At 44.6% G+C, this 17,186-nt stretch overlaps 1 long non-coding RNA gene across 1 annotated transcript; it reads left to right on the forward strand.

The window, feature by feature from the left end:
• Positions 1 to 4,918: 4,918 nt before the first annotated feature.
• On the forward strand, positions 4,919 to 16,555 carry LOC147574945 (uncharacterized). Its single transcript, XR_015242906.1, has 2 exons — positions 4,919 to 11,385; positions 13,043 to 16,555. It is a non-coding gene; the product is annotated as an uncharacterized LOC147574945 (long non-coding RNA).
• Positions 16,556 to 17,186: the final 631 nt, after the last annotated feature.

A 17,186-nucleotide genomic window follows, 5' to 3' on the forward strand; every position in this document is an offset into this window, starting at 1 on the left:
TTTCATTTTCTTCTATTGTTGCTGTAAGAATTTAGTTATGATAATGAGAGTTTGTGTTTTTTTAATGTTGGGGGGGCTTTTCTGCCTTTTAAGAAATACCTGCAGTTTACATGGATTGAAAATAAGGTGAATATATTAATGTGGAAATTCTTTTTTTTTATTATTATTATTTTTTTAAATTTTTTTTTCCAACGTTTATTTATTTTGGGGACAGAGAGAGACAGAGCATGAACGGGGGAGGGGCAGAGAGAGAGGGAGACACAGAATCGGAAACAGGCTCCAGGCTCTGAGCCATCAGCCCAGAGCCTGACGCGGGGCTTGAACTCCCGGACCATGAGATCGTGACCTGGCTGAAGTCGGACGCCTAACCGACTGCGCCACCCAGGCGCCCCTAATGTGGAAATTCTTAAAACCTATCTTTTTTTAACTCTGTAAATTTAATTTATAAATCTGTTCTTCTGTTTATAAATCTGATAGTTTTATATGTAAACAAGCAATTTTTCTTTTTAATTTGTTGATTTTAAATTACATTTGTACATTTAAATATGTTTGATTTTCTTACATGTTTTAGTTACCTGACAGTAAACACAACACTTTCATAAGCAAAAAGCTTACAAAGTATTTAAACAACTTTTGAACATCTAATACCTTCCTGTATAGAATGCGTCTAAAGTCTTGTAACATTCAATGCAGTTTCTACATTGAATCAAATTCTCCTATGTCTTTTAACTTACAATTATGACAGACTGCCAGATTCTCTTAAACATTGTAGACACACACAGATTCTCTTGAGTTAAATGAAAGTATTAATACTATGTGTTTAATTTAATTCATTTTCTCTGTAGTTAATTATAAATCTTCCCAGGACTAAACAGCCACTCATCTAACTGAGGAGGGTTGTTTTAGCTTCTCAGGGAAGCGGAAGATACCGGGTCAAAAATTCGGGACTAGGAATCAGATGCATACCAGGGTTTGAGGACTAGGAGGTGCTTCCATGAGGATTCATGTCACTTATGTATATGCTAAGCAGTCTGTTACGGTCATGATGCCACTCTGTGTACTGGGGATTTGCTGGTCCACACCTCTTAGAAACAATTTTTGTTGCCTAATTTGCATTACTAACTAACTTCCATCACCTGATTGTATTAAGACTCTGCTGCAGTGCTGACAATTTATATTCCTCTCATATTTTTGTCAAACTCTTGGCTTGGTAGCAACCCCATCATGGTTCTAAAAATAGGTTGTACCTAATTGACATATTTTCTGTTATAAAGTTGACTTATTTTATTTTATTTGTTTTTTAAATGTTTATTTATTTTTGAGAGGGAGCGTGAGCCGGGGAGGGGCAGAGAGAGAGGGAGACACAGAATCCAAAGCAGGCTCCAGGCTCTGAGCTGTCAGCACAGAGCCTGATGCGAGCTCAAACTCACGAACCATGAGATCATGACCTGAGCCAAAGTCTGACACTTAATCAACTGAGCCACCCATGCACCCCAAAGTTTACTTATTTTACAAATAATTTATGCTCATTGTGAAAAATTTACAAGTACAGTCAAGTAAAAAGAAAATCAAAATTTACTGAAAGTAAAAAGTCTAAGCCAAATTAAACAGTTATGAATATCTTTATTGTGTTCCCATCTCTTTCTCTCTCTCTCAATCTGTGGGGAGTGTGTGTGTGTGTGTGTGTGTGTGTGTGTGTATGTGTGTGTGTAACAGGACGTCTTTGACTGTTTGAGGCCAGCAGTGACCTCACTGCAATTTCCCACCATCGTGTATTTGCATCATTGCAATGCTGAGGCTTTTATTTTGGAACTAGAGGAAAACATTTGGGTTGGAGGCAGGGTGAACAAAGACAAGGGAAAACAAAAGGGAACAGGATGGCATGTGTCTCATCCTACCCACTAACCTGGGAAGAGACACTCTGATCAGAGTCAGAAATAGAACAGACTGTTTGTAGTGAAGTCAGGTCTCCATCATTTTCCCCATCGCTTTTCACTAATGGGGGCATAGGAACAACCGTAGTTGGGAACTCATTCCCCAAAATAACCAGAGGACACTCCTACTGGGACTGTTTCTGCGTTGGAGAGGGGTGGCTCAGAGATACCGTATTTGGACATACATATAAAGCAATGATATTTTAATGTTTATTTATTTTTGAGACAGAGAGAGACACAGCATGAGCGGAGGAGGGCAGAGAGAGAGAGGGAGACACAGAATCTGAAGCAGGCTCCAGGCTCTGAGCGGTCAGCACAGAGCCCAATGCAGGGCTCAAACTCACAAGCTGTGAGATCATGACCTGAGCTGAAGTCGGACACTCAACTGACTGAGCCACCCAGGTGCCCCTAAAGCAATGATATTTTAAATTCATTCAACCCTCTGACCCATACTTTCTGCACTAGGTTAGTTTCCTATTGCTATTGTAACACATTACCACAAATCTGAAACAAACACAAATGTAATCTCTTACAATTCTGAAGGTCAGAAGTCTGTCTTATGGACAAAAATCAAGATGTCAGCAGAGCTGGTTCTTTCTGGAGGCTTCAGGGAAGAATCTGCTTCCTGATCTTTTCCAGATTCTAGAGGCTGCCCACATTCTTGGCTCATGGCCATGTATCACATCGCCTTTTCTTCCCTTCTTCCATCAGCGCATCATTTTCTTCCTCCTTTAATCTTCCTGCCTCCCTCTTATTAAGAGCCCTTGTGATTACATTCAGAGCTCACCAGGGTATTCCAGGATACTCTCCCTGTTTTAGTCCATTGGGGCTGCTGTAACAAACTGTCATAGACTGGTGGTTTATGAATAACAAACACATCCCTCACTGTTCTGGAGTCTGGGAAGTCCAAGATCATGGTGTTGGCAAATTTGGTGTCTCGTGAGGACCAGCTTCCTCATTGATAGCCATCTTCTTACTGTAACTTCAGATGGCAGAAGGGCAAGCCAGCTCTCTGGAGTCTCTTTTGTAAGGACACTAATCCCTCTGCCCTCATGACCTAATCACCTCCCAAAGGCCTCACCTCCTAATACCATCACTTTGGGGGATTAGGGTTTCAACATATGAATTTTGGGGGCACACAAACATTCTTATCTCCTCATCTGAAGGTCCTTAAGTTAATTACATCTGCCAAGTCTCTTTGCCACATAAAGTAACATAGTTACAGGTTCCAGGTATTAGAATGTGGATATCTTTGGGGGCCATTATTCAGCTTACTACAAATATCTACTATTTGTCAGGCACTACCGTAAGTTCCAGAGAGATAGCAGTAATTAAAATAGAAAGGTCTGGGGCCCCTTGGGTGGCTCAGTCAGTTAAAAGTCTGACTCTTGATTTTGGCTCAGGTCATGATCCCAGGAGAGGTAAATAACTGACAGCAAGGAGCCTGCTTGGGATTCTCTCTCTTCCTCTCCTTCTGCCCCTCCCCTACTTGTGTTTTCTCCCTCTCTCTCAAAATAAATAAGTAAACTTAAAAAATAAAATAAAATAGAAAGCTCTGAGCCTGGACAGAGTCGGAGCTTAATGAGTATGTGGGGAGAGTAAGCAGGCCATGCAAATCTTATAAGCCATAACCACATGATTCGATTTTACTCCAAGTGCAATGGGAAGCCAGGAGATAGCATTATTCAATTTGTGCTTTTAGGGGGAGGGTGGGTGATGCGTATGGAGGAGGGCACCTGTTGGGATGAGCACTGGGTGTTGTATGGAAACCAATTTGACAATACATTTCATATTTTAAAAAATGTGCTTTTAAAAGACCACTCTAATCGCTATAAATTGAATGAAAATTACTGGCAGGCTCCCCTTCACCATCTACCTTCTATGGCCAACTGAGTGCTCAGGGCCATCTGACAGCCGTTAGGTGGTAGTATAGGAAGCAATCAAATGAGCCTGAGAAGAAGAGTCTGTGAGGCAGGAAGAAAAGTTGGATGCTGTGATGGCATCATTGAAACCAAGAGAAGGTTCTTCAAGGAGGGATTAATTAATTGTGTCAACGTGTTAAAGATGAGGACACAACATGGATTAGCAAAAAGGCTGGAGTCTACTATGATGCTGAAGACAGCAGTCTCTCAGTAGAGTGTTGGGGGTAGAAGCCAGACTGGAGAAAGTTCAAGAGCAAATAGAATAAAGGCAAAGTCGGTATAAGGGATGAGTGGGTGAGGAGGTAAGAGCAACTGAATGTTGGAGAATGGAAAGCAGCTGGAGGCAGGGGAAGTGGAGATGGGCTGGCTGTAGGTTCTGCTGTGGTTCCTGACAAGACACTGAACTAGCCCCACAGCTGGCCTGTACCTCTCCCTGTGGGGACTCGGGGCTCTGGCCCAGATGTCAAGATTACACAGTGGGGCCAGAGTCTTCTGTGTGTGAGGAGGAAATAGATGGGATTGACTCCCTCTGAGCAATTACTTTCCCACCCGTCCCCTTCCAAACTCCAGGACCACTGAGCAACAGTTTTGAAAGTATCTCTCCCAAATGCTTTTCACCCTGGGAGGAAAAGTTGGAGCTTTGACCTGAGAAATTATTTTGAAAAGTGAATGTGATTAGCTCAGACGTATTTGGTGCCAGGGCTCTCCACTCATTTCACGGTAACCAGGAGCTGACATGAGGACTGTCCTTCTCCCTGGTATGTTGCCTGATACATACACAGGGGAAAATAAGCCCACAGGTGAAAATAACATGACATTGGAGAAGAATAACTATTTCAATTTTTTTAAATGTTTTATTTATTTTTAAGACAGAGAGAGATAGAGCATGAGTGGGGATGGGGCAGAGAGAGAGGGAGACACAGAATCCGAGCCCTGATGCGGGGTTGAACCCATGAACTGTGACATCATGACCTGAGTTGAAGTCGGAAGCTTAGCCAACTGAGCCACCCAGGCGCCCCAGAAGAATAACTATTTCAAAAGAAAGCACGGGCTTCTGGGTGGCTCAGTTGGTTAAGTTTCTGACTTCAGCTCAGGTCATGATCTCACGGTTTGTGAGTTCAAGCCCCACATTGGGCTCTCTGCTGTCAGCGCAGATCCTCTGATCCTGTCTGTCTATTCCTCTTGTACTTACTCACTCTCTCTAAAAAATAAATTAAACATCAAAAAACAAAAAAAACAAAAACAACCAAAAGAAACCACAAGGAATATGCTGGATTATAAATTCTATCACAAGGTAACAGAGCAAATAGACCAGCAATTTTAAAGTAAACATACTACTTTTAGTAAACATACTAAAAGAGATAAGAGAAGATGTTAATATCAAAGAAGAAGAAAATGTAAACAAAAATGGAATTGAGAAATATTAGGTATGGAAAACAGGTGAAATAGCAGAATGGATAAAGCTGAGGAACAGCAGATTGAAGTTTCTCCAGAAAGCAATAAGAAAGGACAATAGAAAAGGAGGTATGCTAATAACCTTTTGCCTGCTGCTCATTTTGTGTCCACTACTTCATTCTTCGAAGTGGGAGCAATGAATCCTGGGTATGGTGGTAAAAAAATCCTGCAACAACATTGGGTTGGGGATCGCATGAGTTTTGGGGGGACACAATTCAGTCCATAGCACTGGGTTGTTGAAAAGTGTTGGTAATAAAAATAAATAAGTAAATAAAAGGGGAGCCTGAGTGGCTCAGTCCGTTGAGCGTCTGAATCTCGATTTCAGTTCAGGTCATGATCTCACAGTTCGTGGGATTGAGCTTCTTGTTGGGCTCTGCGCTGCCTAGAATCCTGTTTGGGATTCTCTCTCTCCCTCTCTCTCTGCACCTGCCCTGCTCGTGCTCTCTTTCTTGTGCTCTCAAAATAAATTAAAAAAGAAAAAAAAAAGTATTGGGTAATGGACACTTCTTCCATCCTCCCCTCTGCAAGGGTAAAAACAGCCCATAACTTTGGAGTAAAATACAATAATCTCTTAACGAATCACCATCTGAGGGATCAAGAGAGTGCCTGTGTGCTGGGAATAGGACCACCTTTCAGCAAGACTCCACATCCATTTGCAAGAGGCCCAGACCTCTGTGTCTCTTAGCAAGACTCCAAAGTGACATTCTTTGAAGTCATAGTTTTGGACCTCCAGCACTGCTTATCCCTATCCTTTGGTCATCCAGTGGATGCTGTGGTGTGCTGTCGACATAGTAGAGATCAAAATTATAAAAATATGAGTAATGTAAACATAGAATGTCACATGGCATAGAAACGTAGAAGACCAATTATGTGACTGTAACAGACACAATGTAGCTTTTTAGGAGAGTATAAAGTGAAGGGTGGCTTCTCTGAAAATTTGTGACTATATCAGCTCTCAAGATTGCTGGCTCCCTGGACTAAAGCCACAAGCATGATCTGCAGAAATCGTACAAAGAGCGCATAACATAGTAGGTTCGGTGATCTGGGGAGAAGACAGAAGTGTGGGGAAGAAGAAAGACGTGGCAATGCTGAATGTCTATGAGGGAGGGGAAAGCTGAGGACAAGAGGAGGGAACTCTTTTCTGCAGAACACTCTTCAGTCAGGCAGGGCTGGATAGCCTCACTTGGGGCAGTGTTCTCAAATGTGTCCCTAAGGGGGGCATAGTTAACAAAAGTAAGAACTTGCATTTCCAGAGAATTTTCCTCTGGAGATTCTGATTCACTAAGTCTAGACCAGGGGCCATGGAACCTATATGCTTATAGTTGACAAGTGATGTCACACTAGATAAAATACTTGACTAAAAGTAAGGATAAGTAAAGGAATTATGTTTAGCACACAAATAGCCCAATCTAGAGTTCATGGAATATTTGAATGCATAGAGATAAAATAATAATTTTCTAGTGGAGCATTTGCAGGGAGCATAGACAAATGGTAACTAAAAAATCCTAAGCATCTTAATTTTGTCCTTTAGGAGAGCATTAAGCTCACCGTAAGTAGTTGGCCAGGTTTCTAAGAGTGAAATTGAAGATGTGACCAAAGAGTAATACAGTAGGGTACTCGGCAGTGAAGCTTTAGGAGAGAAACTGGGGATGAAAGCATGTCACCTGCTGCCACCTCGTGGCAGAATTGTGTAGTTAACAAAGACAGGCCATAGGACAGAATAGCAAATGCTGGTCTACTGTTCATGAGGGCCAAACTTCTTCTTCTAGGACTATTCTTTTCCCTCTCGATTAAGATGTTGATTAGGAGGTTGCTGGTTATAAATAGGGAATATGTTCTTTGAGAGAGGTCTCTGCCATCCTCCACTTTATCTATTGCATATCCCCAATTCTTTATGGTGAGGCTACCTGTTTGAATCAGGGCATCTACTTCAGATGTAAAGTAAAAAGTCTTATTCTCAAGGTGTCAGATGGCTGACTGGGACTTTCAGAAAAAGTAGTTTACCAGTAGCTGGAGGATATGTTATCTACATGATTAGAATTGAAAGGTTCTACAAAGATGTGCCCTCTTCTCAGTTTTTCTCCGAAGTGTGGGTTGAAGTGAGGAGTGTCCTCACCATTTCTCTGAGATTCTCTTAGATCTTCCCACCTCTGTGTTGGCTTCATTATTAAGCTTGTTGGCAAGAAGGCTCCAGCAGTTTCAGTTCTCACACAAAAAAAATCAGAAGTAAACTGCTTTGGTTGTAGTAGTCTAAGCAATTAACCCTGATTAAACTGTCCACTGTTAAGACTAGGACTTTGTTGGGGCGCCTGGGTGGCTCAGTCGGTTAAGTGTCCGACTTCGGCTCAGGTCATGATCTCGTGGTTCACGAGTTCGAGCCCCGCGTCAGGCTCTGTGCTGACAGCTCAGAGCCTGGAGCCTGCTTCCGATTCTGTGTCTCCCTCTCTCTCTGACCCTTCCCCCATTCATGCTCTGTCTCTCTCTGTCTCAAAAATAAATAAACATTAAAAAAATTTAAAAATAATTAAAAAAAAAAGACTAGGACTTTGCATGGGGAATGAGACTGTTTATATTAAGACAATCTTTGGAGATGAAAGTGAAGTTAGCTTTCTCTAAAACATAGGGAATGAAGGGGGCTAAATGGATACTTGAATAAAATCCTGCTTGTGTTCTATTAAGAAAGTGAGGGGGGGGATGGATTCTGGGTAGGCAACCAACAATGTTCATTTACAATCAGCGATTGATTTGTCGTAGTAGGACACACAGGTGACGACACCCAAACGAAACTCAATTAGTGTGAGGGAACTGGTATTAGTGGGGATTACAGTAAACAGAACTAAAAGAGGAAGCACAACTCAGCCCTAGTCAACATGACCACAGAATATAAGAATATGAAGATGCTAGAGTTTCAACATTTTCAAGAGAAGTTGATAATCTGCATTTTTATGTCAAATATCCTATTTTAAATGTTGGATTTTGTTTTTAACCACAAAGGACAGCCAATACTGCCCAAAACAAAGCTTATCTGTTGACTAAATACAGCCTGTGAAACTCTAGTTTACAAGCTTTAGGCTAGAAGAACCATTGCTTGTCATTTAGTGGTTCTCTGAATGCAAGGCTTGCCAATAGAAGAGCAGCCAAAGGAGGAAGGTGGGAGAATCAGTGTCATTATCTCACACAATACATTTCAGCAGGTGGGTCTGATGCCAGTAGGACCCCAGAGTTTTCCCTCAGGACCAGCCAAGAGGATCCTTGGCTTCTCGAAGGATGGAAATCAAACTCTGAGCTAGCAGGGGGTGAGAGCAGAGTTTATGAGGATATAAAGAGAGCAGAAACAGATGGAGTATCTGCATAGGAGATACCAGGAAACTCAGAAAGGAAAGGAGTATGAATCTTGTCTTTGTTTGGGGTCTGGGGGTTTTACTGGAGATTACGTATGATCTGGTGTATGTGTCCTCTTGTGGTAGAGCCCCTCCCTAAGGGATGTGGTGGAGGCCTCCTCAGAACAAAGTAAGGCAACGTGGCCCCATCAACTCCTATACACATGTACATAACTGTGACATGACTATGTAACTTGGACTGTGTCCAATCAGACTATATGTCACCCCATATGGGAGACAAGTAGAAATTGCATAAAAGGCTATACCCTGCTGCGCTTGGGGCTCAGTTTTTGAGGTAAGAACCCACTGAGCTCATGCTGGCATGACAAAGTTGCTTCCCGGACAGAAAAGCCTGTGTCCTGTCTCTCTGTGCGAGAATCTTGCTACACTCTCAGGCATCCAGGAACTAGTTAGAACAAGACAAGGTCTCAGGTGTTATTCCTTGGAGCTAGGGGGTGTTGGTGTTCAGATGTTTAGCTCTGGTGGTCTGGAATACGTATATCATAGCCTCTCCCAGTCATTCTCACTCGGTCCTTCCTTAGTAGTTATCAATACTAGAGAAATCCTTAACTCCTAGTCCCTTACAAGGAGTACATATGCTATTTGCATTACAAAGCATATGTAAAATGGGATGGGATGCAGGTCCTAACAAGAATAGAAGCAGAAAATAAGCAAAAAGCAGATTTTTATGGAGTCCTTCAGTTTCCTTATCTCAGGCCCCCAAACACAGTCCTTAGGCTTCTGCTTCACCTAGTAAAATCTGAATTCTATTGGAGCCAGTTACTCCTTTCCTGACCAGGCAAACTATTCTAATAACCCGAACCGCAAACACTTGTTTACTTTCTCACTTCGTGCACAGGTAAGACCCCGTGGGTACAGGGACCAAAGTCTTCATACTACTAGAAATCCAACATGGACTAGGTTTGATCCTTTTTTCAAAGCTGCCTAAATTCCACTGGGTCTTTTTCCCTTCCTTCCTTACTTTCTTATTTTTTTAAAGATACTGTAAGGATAGGGCTAACTGTAGCCTTAAGAGATAACATCTTTGTTTTAACACTATAGGTTAAGAGATAACAGCCTTATCCTATCAATCAAGGGATGGATTAGCCCTTGATTGGATTGGGGCAAGGGCCTGTTTGAACTGTTTCCACCTGGGAACTAGTCCTGTGTTCTGTTCCCAGGTGATAATAATACGATGTGGTCGGCTATAAAAACAATGTACCCTGGCTGTTCGAGACCGCACTCTGGTCAAGAGCATCGTCCTGATCGATCGGTTTGCCTTGCCTCTCATTGCAATAAACTTTGTTGTGACTGTCACTGGTGCCTGTAGCATTCTGTTTCAGGAGTCGTGTGGATACAACATTTGGTGCGTTGGCCAGGAAAGTTAAAGGTCTGAAAGAGGGCCCTTTCCTCGGATTGCTCCACTGACCCCTGGCAGGAGGCTCAGGATTGGGAGAGGTAAGGATTGGGGCGCACCATTTGAATGACTCAAGAAGGGTCTGCTGGACATGGCTATAGACCCAGAGTCAGGGTTCCTACAGGGATGCCGGTGGATCCCATTTGGCTTGGTTTTTGTTAGAAAAGATCCTATTTTTATGTGGCTGCCGCGGCCCACTGGCTTCGAGATCTCGAACATGTGTTCTGTTCATGTCTTAATTATTTTCTTTCTGTTGATTGTGCATCCTACTTGGTTTTGCCTAATTATTTTCTTTCTGTTGGTTGTGCATCCTACTTAGTTTTGCCTAATTGTTTTCTTTCTGTTGATTGTCTGGGCATCCTTCTTGGTTCTGCCTATCTTTGTCATGGGTCAAAATCAGAGTACCCCCACCTCTCAGAATCTCATACTAGCCCATTTCCAGGACTATGGAAAGCTGCCTCAATTCTCGGCTTCCATGTCAAGAAGCCAGTCCTTCGAACTCTGCGAGGTGGAATGGACCAGCTTTCAGGTTGAATGGCCTCCTCAGGGGTCCTTTGACCTTACTCTGGTACATAAGGTTCATGCTATTGTCTATTCTAGGCACGAAAAGATCAAATCCCATACATTGAGGCATGGAGAACCCTCACTGAAAACCCTCCAGATTGGCTAAAACCTTTCCTTCCCCCTCACCTCCCTAAAGCACAGGTTTTGCCACTTATAGGCCGTCCACCTGATAAGAATTTTGATGGGACTAAGCGGCCGCCCCCTTTACCATCTGCACCGGAGGAAGAAGAAACTTGTAAATGGCCCTATAGTTCTCGCGCAGAGAATACGAGGCAAGCCCAAGTCGGGACACTCCCCTGAGCCTGTCTCACACCCAGTCAGGAACCTCCTTCCATCCCCCTCTCGCTGCCTTACTCCTTCGGCCAGGGCCACCCCTGCAGGGTGATGTCCGACCCTTTATGATTTATGTATCCTTTTCCACTAGCGGCCTTTATAACTGGAAGCTTCAAACCCCCCCCCCCCACCCCGTTCTCAGAAAAACCCCAAGCATTAATTTCTCTCCTTGAAACTATATTTGTGACCCATCAGCCAACCTGGGATGACTGCCAGCTCTTGCAGGCTCTCTTCACTACCGAGGAATGGGATAAGATCTGTACGTGAGGCCTGGAAATTGGTGATGGGGCCAAACGGGCATCCCACCGAGGATCCCGCCTTACTCAAGGAAGTCTTTCTTTCCTCGCACCCTGAAGATTGGGATCCAAACACTCCTCACGGTAGGCAATCCTTGACCCTATTTCGCCAGACTCTACTGGGAGGTCTCCGAGCGGCTGCCCGCCGGCCCACAAACAAGTCTAAGGTAACTGAAGTAGTTCAAGGGACTGAGGAGAGCCCCTCAGCCTTCTTAGAAAGGCTCATGGAAGCGTACCGTACCTTTACCCCTATTGACCCTGAGGCACCTGAAAATAGAAGGGCATTAAATCTGGCCTTTGGCTCACAGGCAGCCCCAGACATTCGGAAGAAATTGCAAAGATTAGATGGGTTTGAAGGGAAAAAATTTATCTGAGTTAGTTGAAATAGCCCAAAAAGTTTTTAACAATAGGGATTCTCGGGAAGAGAGACGGACAGAAAAATTGACTAGGGTGGTAGCGGCCGTCCTGGATGCCTGCGAGGGAAGGGGACCCCAAACACCCAAAGAATTCTGGTCTGGGGAAAAAGAAAAAAGACGCAGGGTTAGAGTGCCACTAGGAAAAAACCGATGTGCATATTGCAAGCGAGAGGGACACTGGAAAAAGGATTGCCCCAATAGCCTTGCGTAAAACTCGGCCACCCCAGGTGTCTGTAATGGAAGCTGATTCCAACTGACAGGGCTGCGGCTTGGTGGCCCCTTCTGAGCCATTGGTTACTGTTAATATAGGGGACCAGCCGAAGACCTTCTTGGTGGACACTGGGGCAAACTTTTCCGTTCTAAAACAAGATCCTGGCCCCACCAGGCGAGGAGCAATCCTAGTGCAAGGAGTGACTGGGTCCCAAACTTGTAAATGAACCACTGAACGACAAGTAGATTTAGGCCGTAAAACTGTTACACATTCTTTCCTAATCATGCCTGAATGCCTCTACCCTGGATTACTGGGTAGAGACCTATTATATAAACTAACTGCCTCTTTGAGATTCACTGAAGGGGGTATGCATGTTAAAGTCGGCCAGGATGGCCCAACAATAGTAATGGTGACTGTGCCACTTGGGGAAGAGGGCCTATTTACCCCGGTGCCCAATGAAAATGTTCACACAGTCGATCCCCTGCTTGAAAGTCTTCAGGCAGACTTTCCCCAGGTATGGGCCGAGATCAATCCACCTGGACTAGTGATTCATCAAGCCCCGATAGCTGTGGAACTTAAGGCGTCTGCGCTTCCGGTAAGACTGAAACAATATCCTATGTTCCGGGAGGCTAGGCGGGGAATCTCTGTTCACATCAAGCGTTTGCACAACTCGGGCATTCTGACTCCACGCAAGTCGTCATGGAATACTTCACTTCTCCCTGTCTAACTCCTCCGATTTTCAGCCAGTCCATGACCTGAGATCAGTAAACTCCATAGTAGTGGATATTCATCCCACTGTACCCAACCCGTATAATCTCCTTAGTCTGCTTCCCCCTTCTCAGGTGTATTATACAGTTCTGGACTTAAAAGACTCCTTCTTTGCCATCCTGCTGGCCCCACAGAGCCAGCCACTGTTTGCATTTGAATGGACCAATCCTGAAGAGGGAAAAGCCGGACAGTTCACCTGGAGGTGACTTCCCCAGGGATTCAAAAAACTCCACTACTCTTCTTAATGAAGCCCTGCACCAGGATTTAGAACCATTTCAAATCTCCAAACCGCAGGTAACTCTGTTGCAGTATGTTGAGATCTTGCTGGTGGCCCCTTCTAATTCAGAATGCCTGAGTGCCACCAAGGAACTCTTGAGTCTTCTGCAAAAACTGGGATACTGAGTATCAGCCAAAATGCAGATCTGTCTCACTGCGGTCACTCATTTAGGTTACAACATTAAAAAGGTACGTGCTATCTCGGTGACTCCATTTCTCATACTAAAACTTGCAAACAAGTTCACGAGTTCCTGGGGGCAGCAGGCTACTGCAGACTATGGATACCTGGCTTTGCTGATCTGGCAGCCCCTTTGTATGCCACTCTCAAGGGGTCTCCGGAGTCCCTCACATGGGGGGAGACTCAAACTAAAGCCTTCCAAGCTTTGAGAGACTCTCCTGACCCCACCAGCCTTGGACCTTCCAGATCCCACTAAGCCATTCCATCTGTTTGTAGCCGAGAAAGGGGGGGTAGCCAAGGGAGTTCTGACTCAGGCCACTGGTTGGCGCCAAGGTCCCAGGCACTATTTAGCCAAAAGGCTAGACCCAGTTGCTTCCCGGTGGCCCACGTGTGTTCGACAGATTGCTGCCACCATGCTACTAGTAAAAGACGCAGATAAACTAACCCTGGGACAGACGTTGTCTGTTACGGGGCCCCATGAAGTGGAGGCCTTACTGCGGGCTCCCCCAGAACAGTGGCTATCAAATGCTCGGATTACCCAGCATCAGGCATTGCTGCTCGACCAGCCCCGGATACATTTTTTGTGCCCCCGGAGCCTTAAACCCAGCTACTTTGCTGCCCGAAGGACTAGGTCCCCCTCTACGTTCTTGCCCAGAGACTTAGCGACAGTTTCGTCCCTGTGCTCTGATCTCACAGACGTTCCCCTACAGGATCCTGATATCAACATGTTTTCAGACGGCAGTAGTTTTGTGTTTCAAGGGCAAAGGCATGCCAGTGCTGCAGTTACCACAGACCGCGAGGTTCTATGGCAACAGACCCTTCCCCTGGGAACCTCAGCCCAGCTCGCAGAGCTCATCGTGCTAACTAAAGCCCTGAAACTTGGGTAAAAACAAGTCTTTGCAACTAATGACTTTGCAACTGTGCATGTACACGGTCCATCTATCAAGAGCGTGGCCTCCTCACAGCAGAGGGCAAGGACATCAAAAATAAAGCCGAAATTCTACACCTTCTAACAGCCATCTGGGAACCTGCGAGACTCCTGATCATTCAGGAAGTATGATACCAGGATGAAAGTGGGTTCAGGATCCTGAAGGTAAGATACTCTTACCTGTTGTACTTGGGCGACGCATGGTGTGTCTGCTCCTCCACCAAGGGACTCCTCTGGGAAAAACAAAGATGGCAGAATTGGTGCAGAAAAAGTTCTGGGTGCAAGGGCTGGGAAAAGAGGTTGAGAAGACGGTTGAAAGATGTGTAAGTTGCGCCCAAGTAAATCAGGGTGCAAATAAGGTTTCAGAAGCTAAAAGAGATAGAGGAACTGAGCCAGGCCGGTTTTGGGAAGTGGATTTTACTGAAATTAAACCAGGGAAATACAGAGACAAATATCTGCTTGTTTTTGTGGACACCTTTTCCGGGTGGGTTGAGGTGTTCCCCACTAAATCAGAAATGGCTCAGGTGACAGTTAAAAAAATTATTAAATGAACTAATTCCTAGATTCAGGCTGCCTCTGAGCATAGGATTGGACAATGGCCCAGCCTTCAGGGCACAGGTATCGCAGGGTCTAGCCAGAGCATTGGGAATAAATTGGAAATTACATTGTGCATTATAGACCCCAGAGCTCGGGTCAAGTCGAAAGGATGAATCAGACTCTAAAGGAGACCTTAACCAAATTGTCCCTTGAGACTGGCGAAAATTGGCAAAATGTTTTGCCTTTTGCCCTTTTGCGAGCACGTTGTACTCCATTTCTCAAGGGATTGTCCCCTTACAAAATCTTATTTGGCAGACCTCCACCTATCTTGCCGAGGCTAGGGGACGACATAAAGGAACAGCTAGAACAGGACCACTTGTTGGCTTCACTCTTGGCCCTGCATCTTGTACAAAAGGAAATAACCAAGGCCTTGAAAGAAGCCTTTGCCCATCCTCCTGTACTTCCCCACCCTTTGAACCAGGAGACTTAGTTTGGGTCAAGAGGTATGAACCTAAAACCCTGGAGCCACGCTGGAAAGGACTGCACACCGTGATCCCGACTACACCAACGGCTGTGAAGATAGACGGTGTCCGAACCTGGATTCATCACTTTCAGGTTAAGAAAAACTGCACGGAGGCGGAAACACCCAGGACTGATACGGGACCAGAGAACGAACAGTGACGGAAGGTCAGAAAGCACCCAGAGGATCCTTTAAAGATAAGACTGATGCGGGAATAACAGTTGTCTGGGTTTGTATAATAAGCTTGGGAGACTGTGCAGAACTGCACCCCTTGTCTTATTGGCCATACCTGTGACCCTGTCACAGGGAAGGTGGTAACATCTAAAGCCTCGAGTACTATGCTTTGTTTCTTGTTCGAACTATGTGACCTGGTAGAAGAAGAATGGGGGTTGCAAACCTGGGCAAGAGCTCTCAGGAACATTGGGGAGAACAATTGTGGATGAGGAAATAGGGCACTAGAGCGAAAATTGGCTAAGATGCAGATAGAAAAAATGGGAAGGAGAGGGTTAATACCACGGTGCCAAATGGGGTTGTGAGATGCTAGCCCCCTGGTTAACAGGACGGGACCTTGACCCCCTAATTACTCTCCTTAGAACCCCGAACCCCCAATGTGCGGCCCAAGGAAAATGTAACCCAACACCAGCTCATCTATTTTCTCATCATTCTGAGATACTGGGCACACTTGGGGCCTCCGAATGTATGATGTCATTGTGCACTTGGGGTTCACGACCAATTTTAACCCTACGGGGACCTCCAAGGGCAGGGTTGGTGCGTAGTGTCTCATGCCAACAATTCCAGAGTAATTCGAGACACTGAGTTTAGTAAGGAACAATCTTAGAGCCAGGGAACATGCCAGGGAGGCCAGCAATAATTAGTATCACCCTTGGTCTGCCTGGCTCACATTGCTGCTCCCCACCATAGCTGGGCCACTGCTATTGCTACTTCTCGGGTTAACTATCGGCCCATGCACTATCAATTGGTTAGTACAGTATGTCAAGAGGTGAGTTGGTGAAATAAAAATTTATGATTAGGTCCCACTATGTTGGCTTAGTTCCTAATGATGAATCAAGGGATTGATTCCCGGACAAGAAAAGGGAAATGTAAGGATAGGGCTAACCTGTAGCCTTAAGAGATAACATCTATTGTTTTAACTCTGTAGGTTAAGAGATAACAGCCTTATCCTATCAATCAAGGGATGGATTAGCGCTTGATTGGATTGGGGCAAGGGCCTGTTTGAACTGTTTCCACCTGGGAACTATTCCTTTGTTCTGTTCCCAGGTGATAATAATACGATGTGGTTGGCTATAAAAACAATGTACCCTGGCTGTTCGAGACTGCACTCTGGTCAAGAGTGTCGGTCCTGATCGATCGGTTTGCCTTGCCTCTCCTTGCAATAAACTGAACGTCTCTGGTGCCCGTAGCATTCTGTTTGAGGAGTCGTGTGGATGCAACAGATACAGTAATCGTTCTTGATCTCTGGACCCCTATCTGATGTCATTGGGTAGTTCATAGTTGTGTGAGGCATACAGCTTTTTATTGGCAAGTTAGATTGATTACTTTTCCATCATTAAAAAGACAGGCATTTAGTTTAATTGAACGTGAAATAATTTGTTGAATAAAAAAATGTCTAATTAGTTTAAACTAGACTAATGTTGATCAGAAACTACTTATTGATTTATGTTTCTTATCTTTTCTCTGGTCAATGTCTTGTTCCAAAGAAGCGAAAAAGCAGTAGCTGTCAACCCTGTTGCACCTCAGAATCATGGAGGTGGAAAAGGGGTAGAGAAACGCTTTAAAAATTGCCCAATGCAGGCCCTAACCTAGAGGGACCAAAGTCCCAAGTAATTCTAATGTGTAGGGAGGGCTGTATATAATTCCCTGTAAGAAAAACTACAAGCCCCGAAACCCATCTAATAGTTTGGATTTTCTCCATAACGCTTTACTTCAGCGTTAATAGGCGCGGAGTAACATTTTCCTGAAGTGCCTGAGGCTAATGCTTTCGCGGGGAGATTGACGGGACCGTCAGCCAATCGGCAGTCTGAACGAGTCTC

The sequence above is a fragment of the Puma concolor genome, chromosome D4 (assembly GCF_028749965.1).
Source record: "Puma concolor isolate L17-30 chromosome D4, mPumCon1.1.hap2, whole genome shotgun sequence".
Classification (NCBI taxonomy): Eukaryota; Metazoa; Chordata; class Mammalia; order Carnivora; family Felidae; genus Puma; species Puma concolor.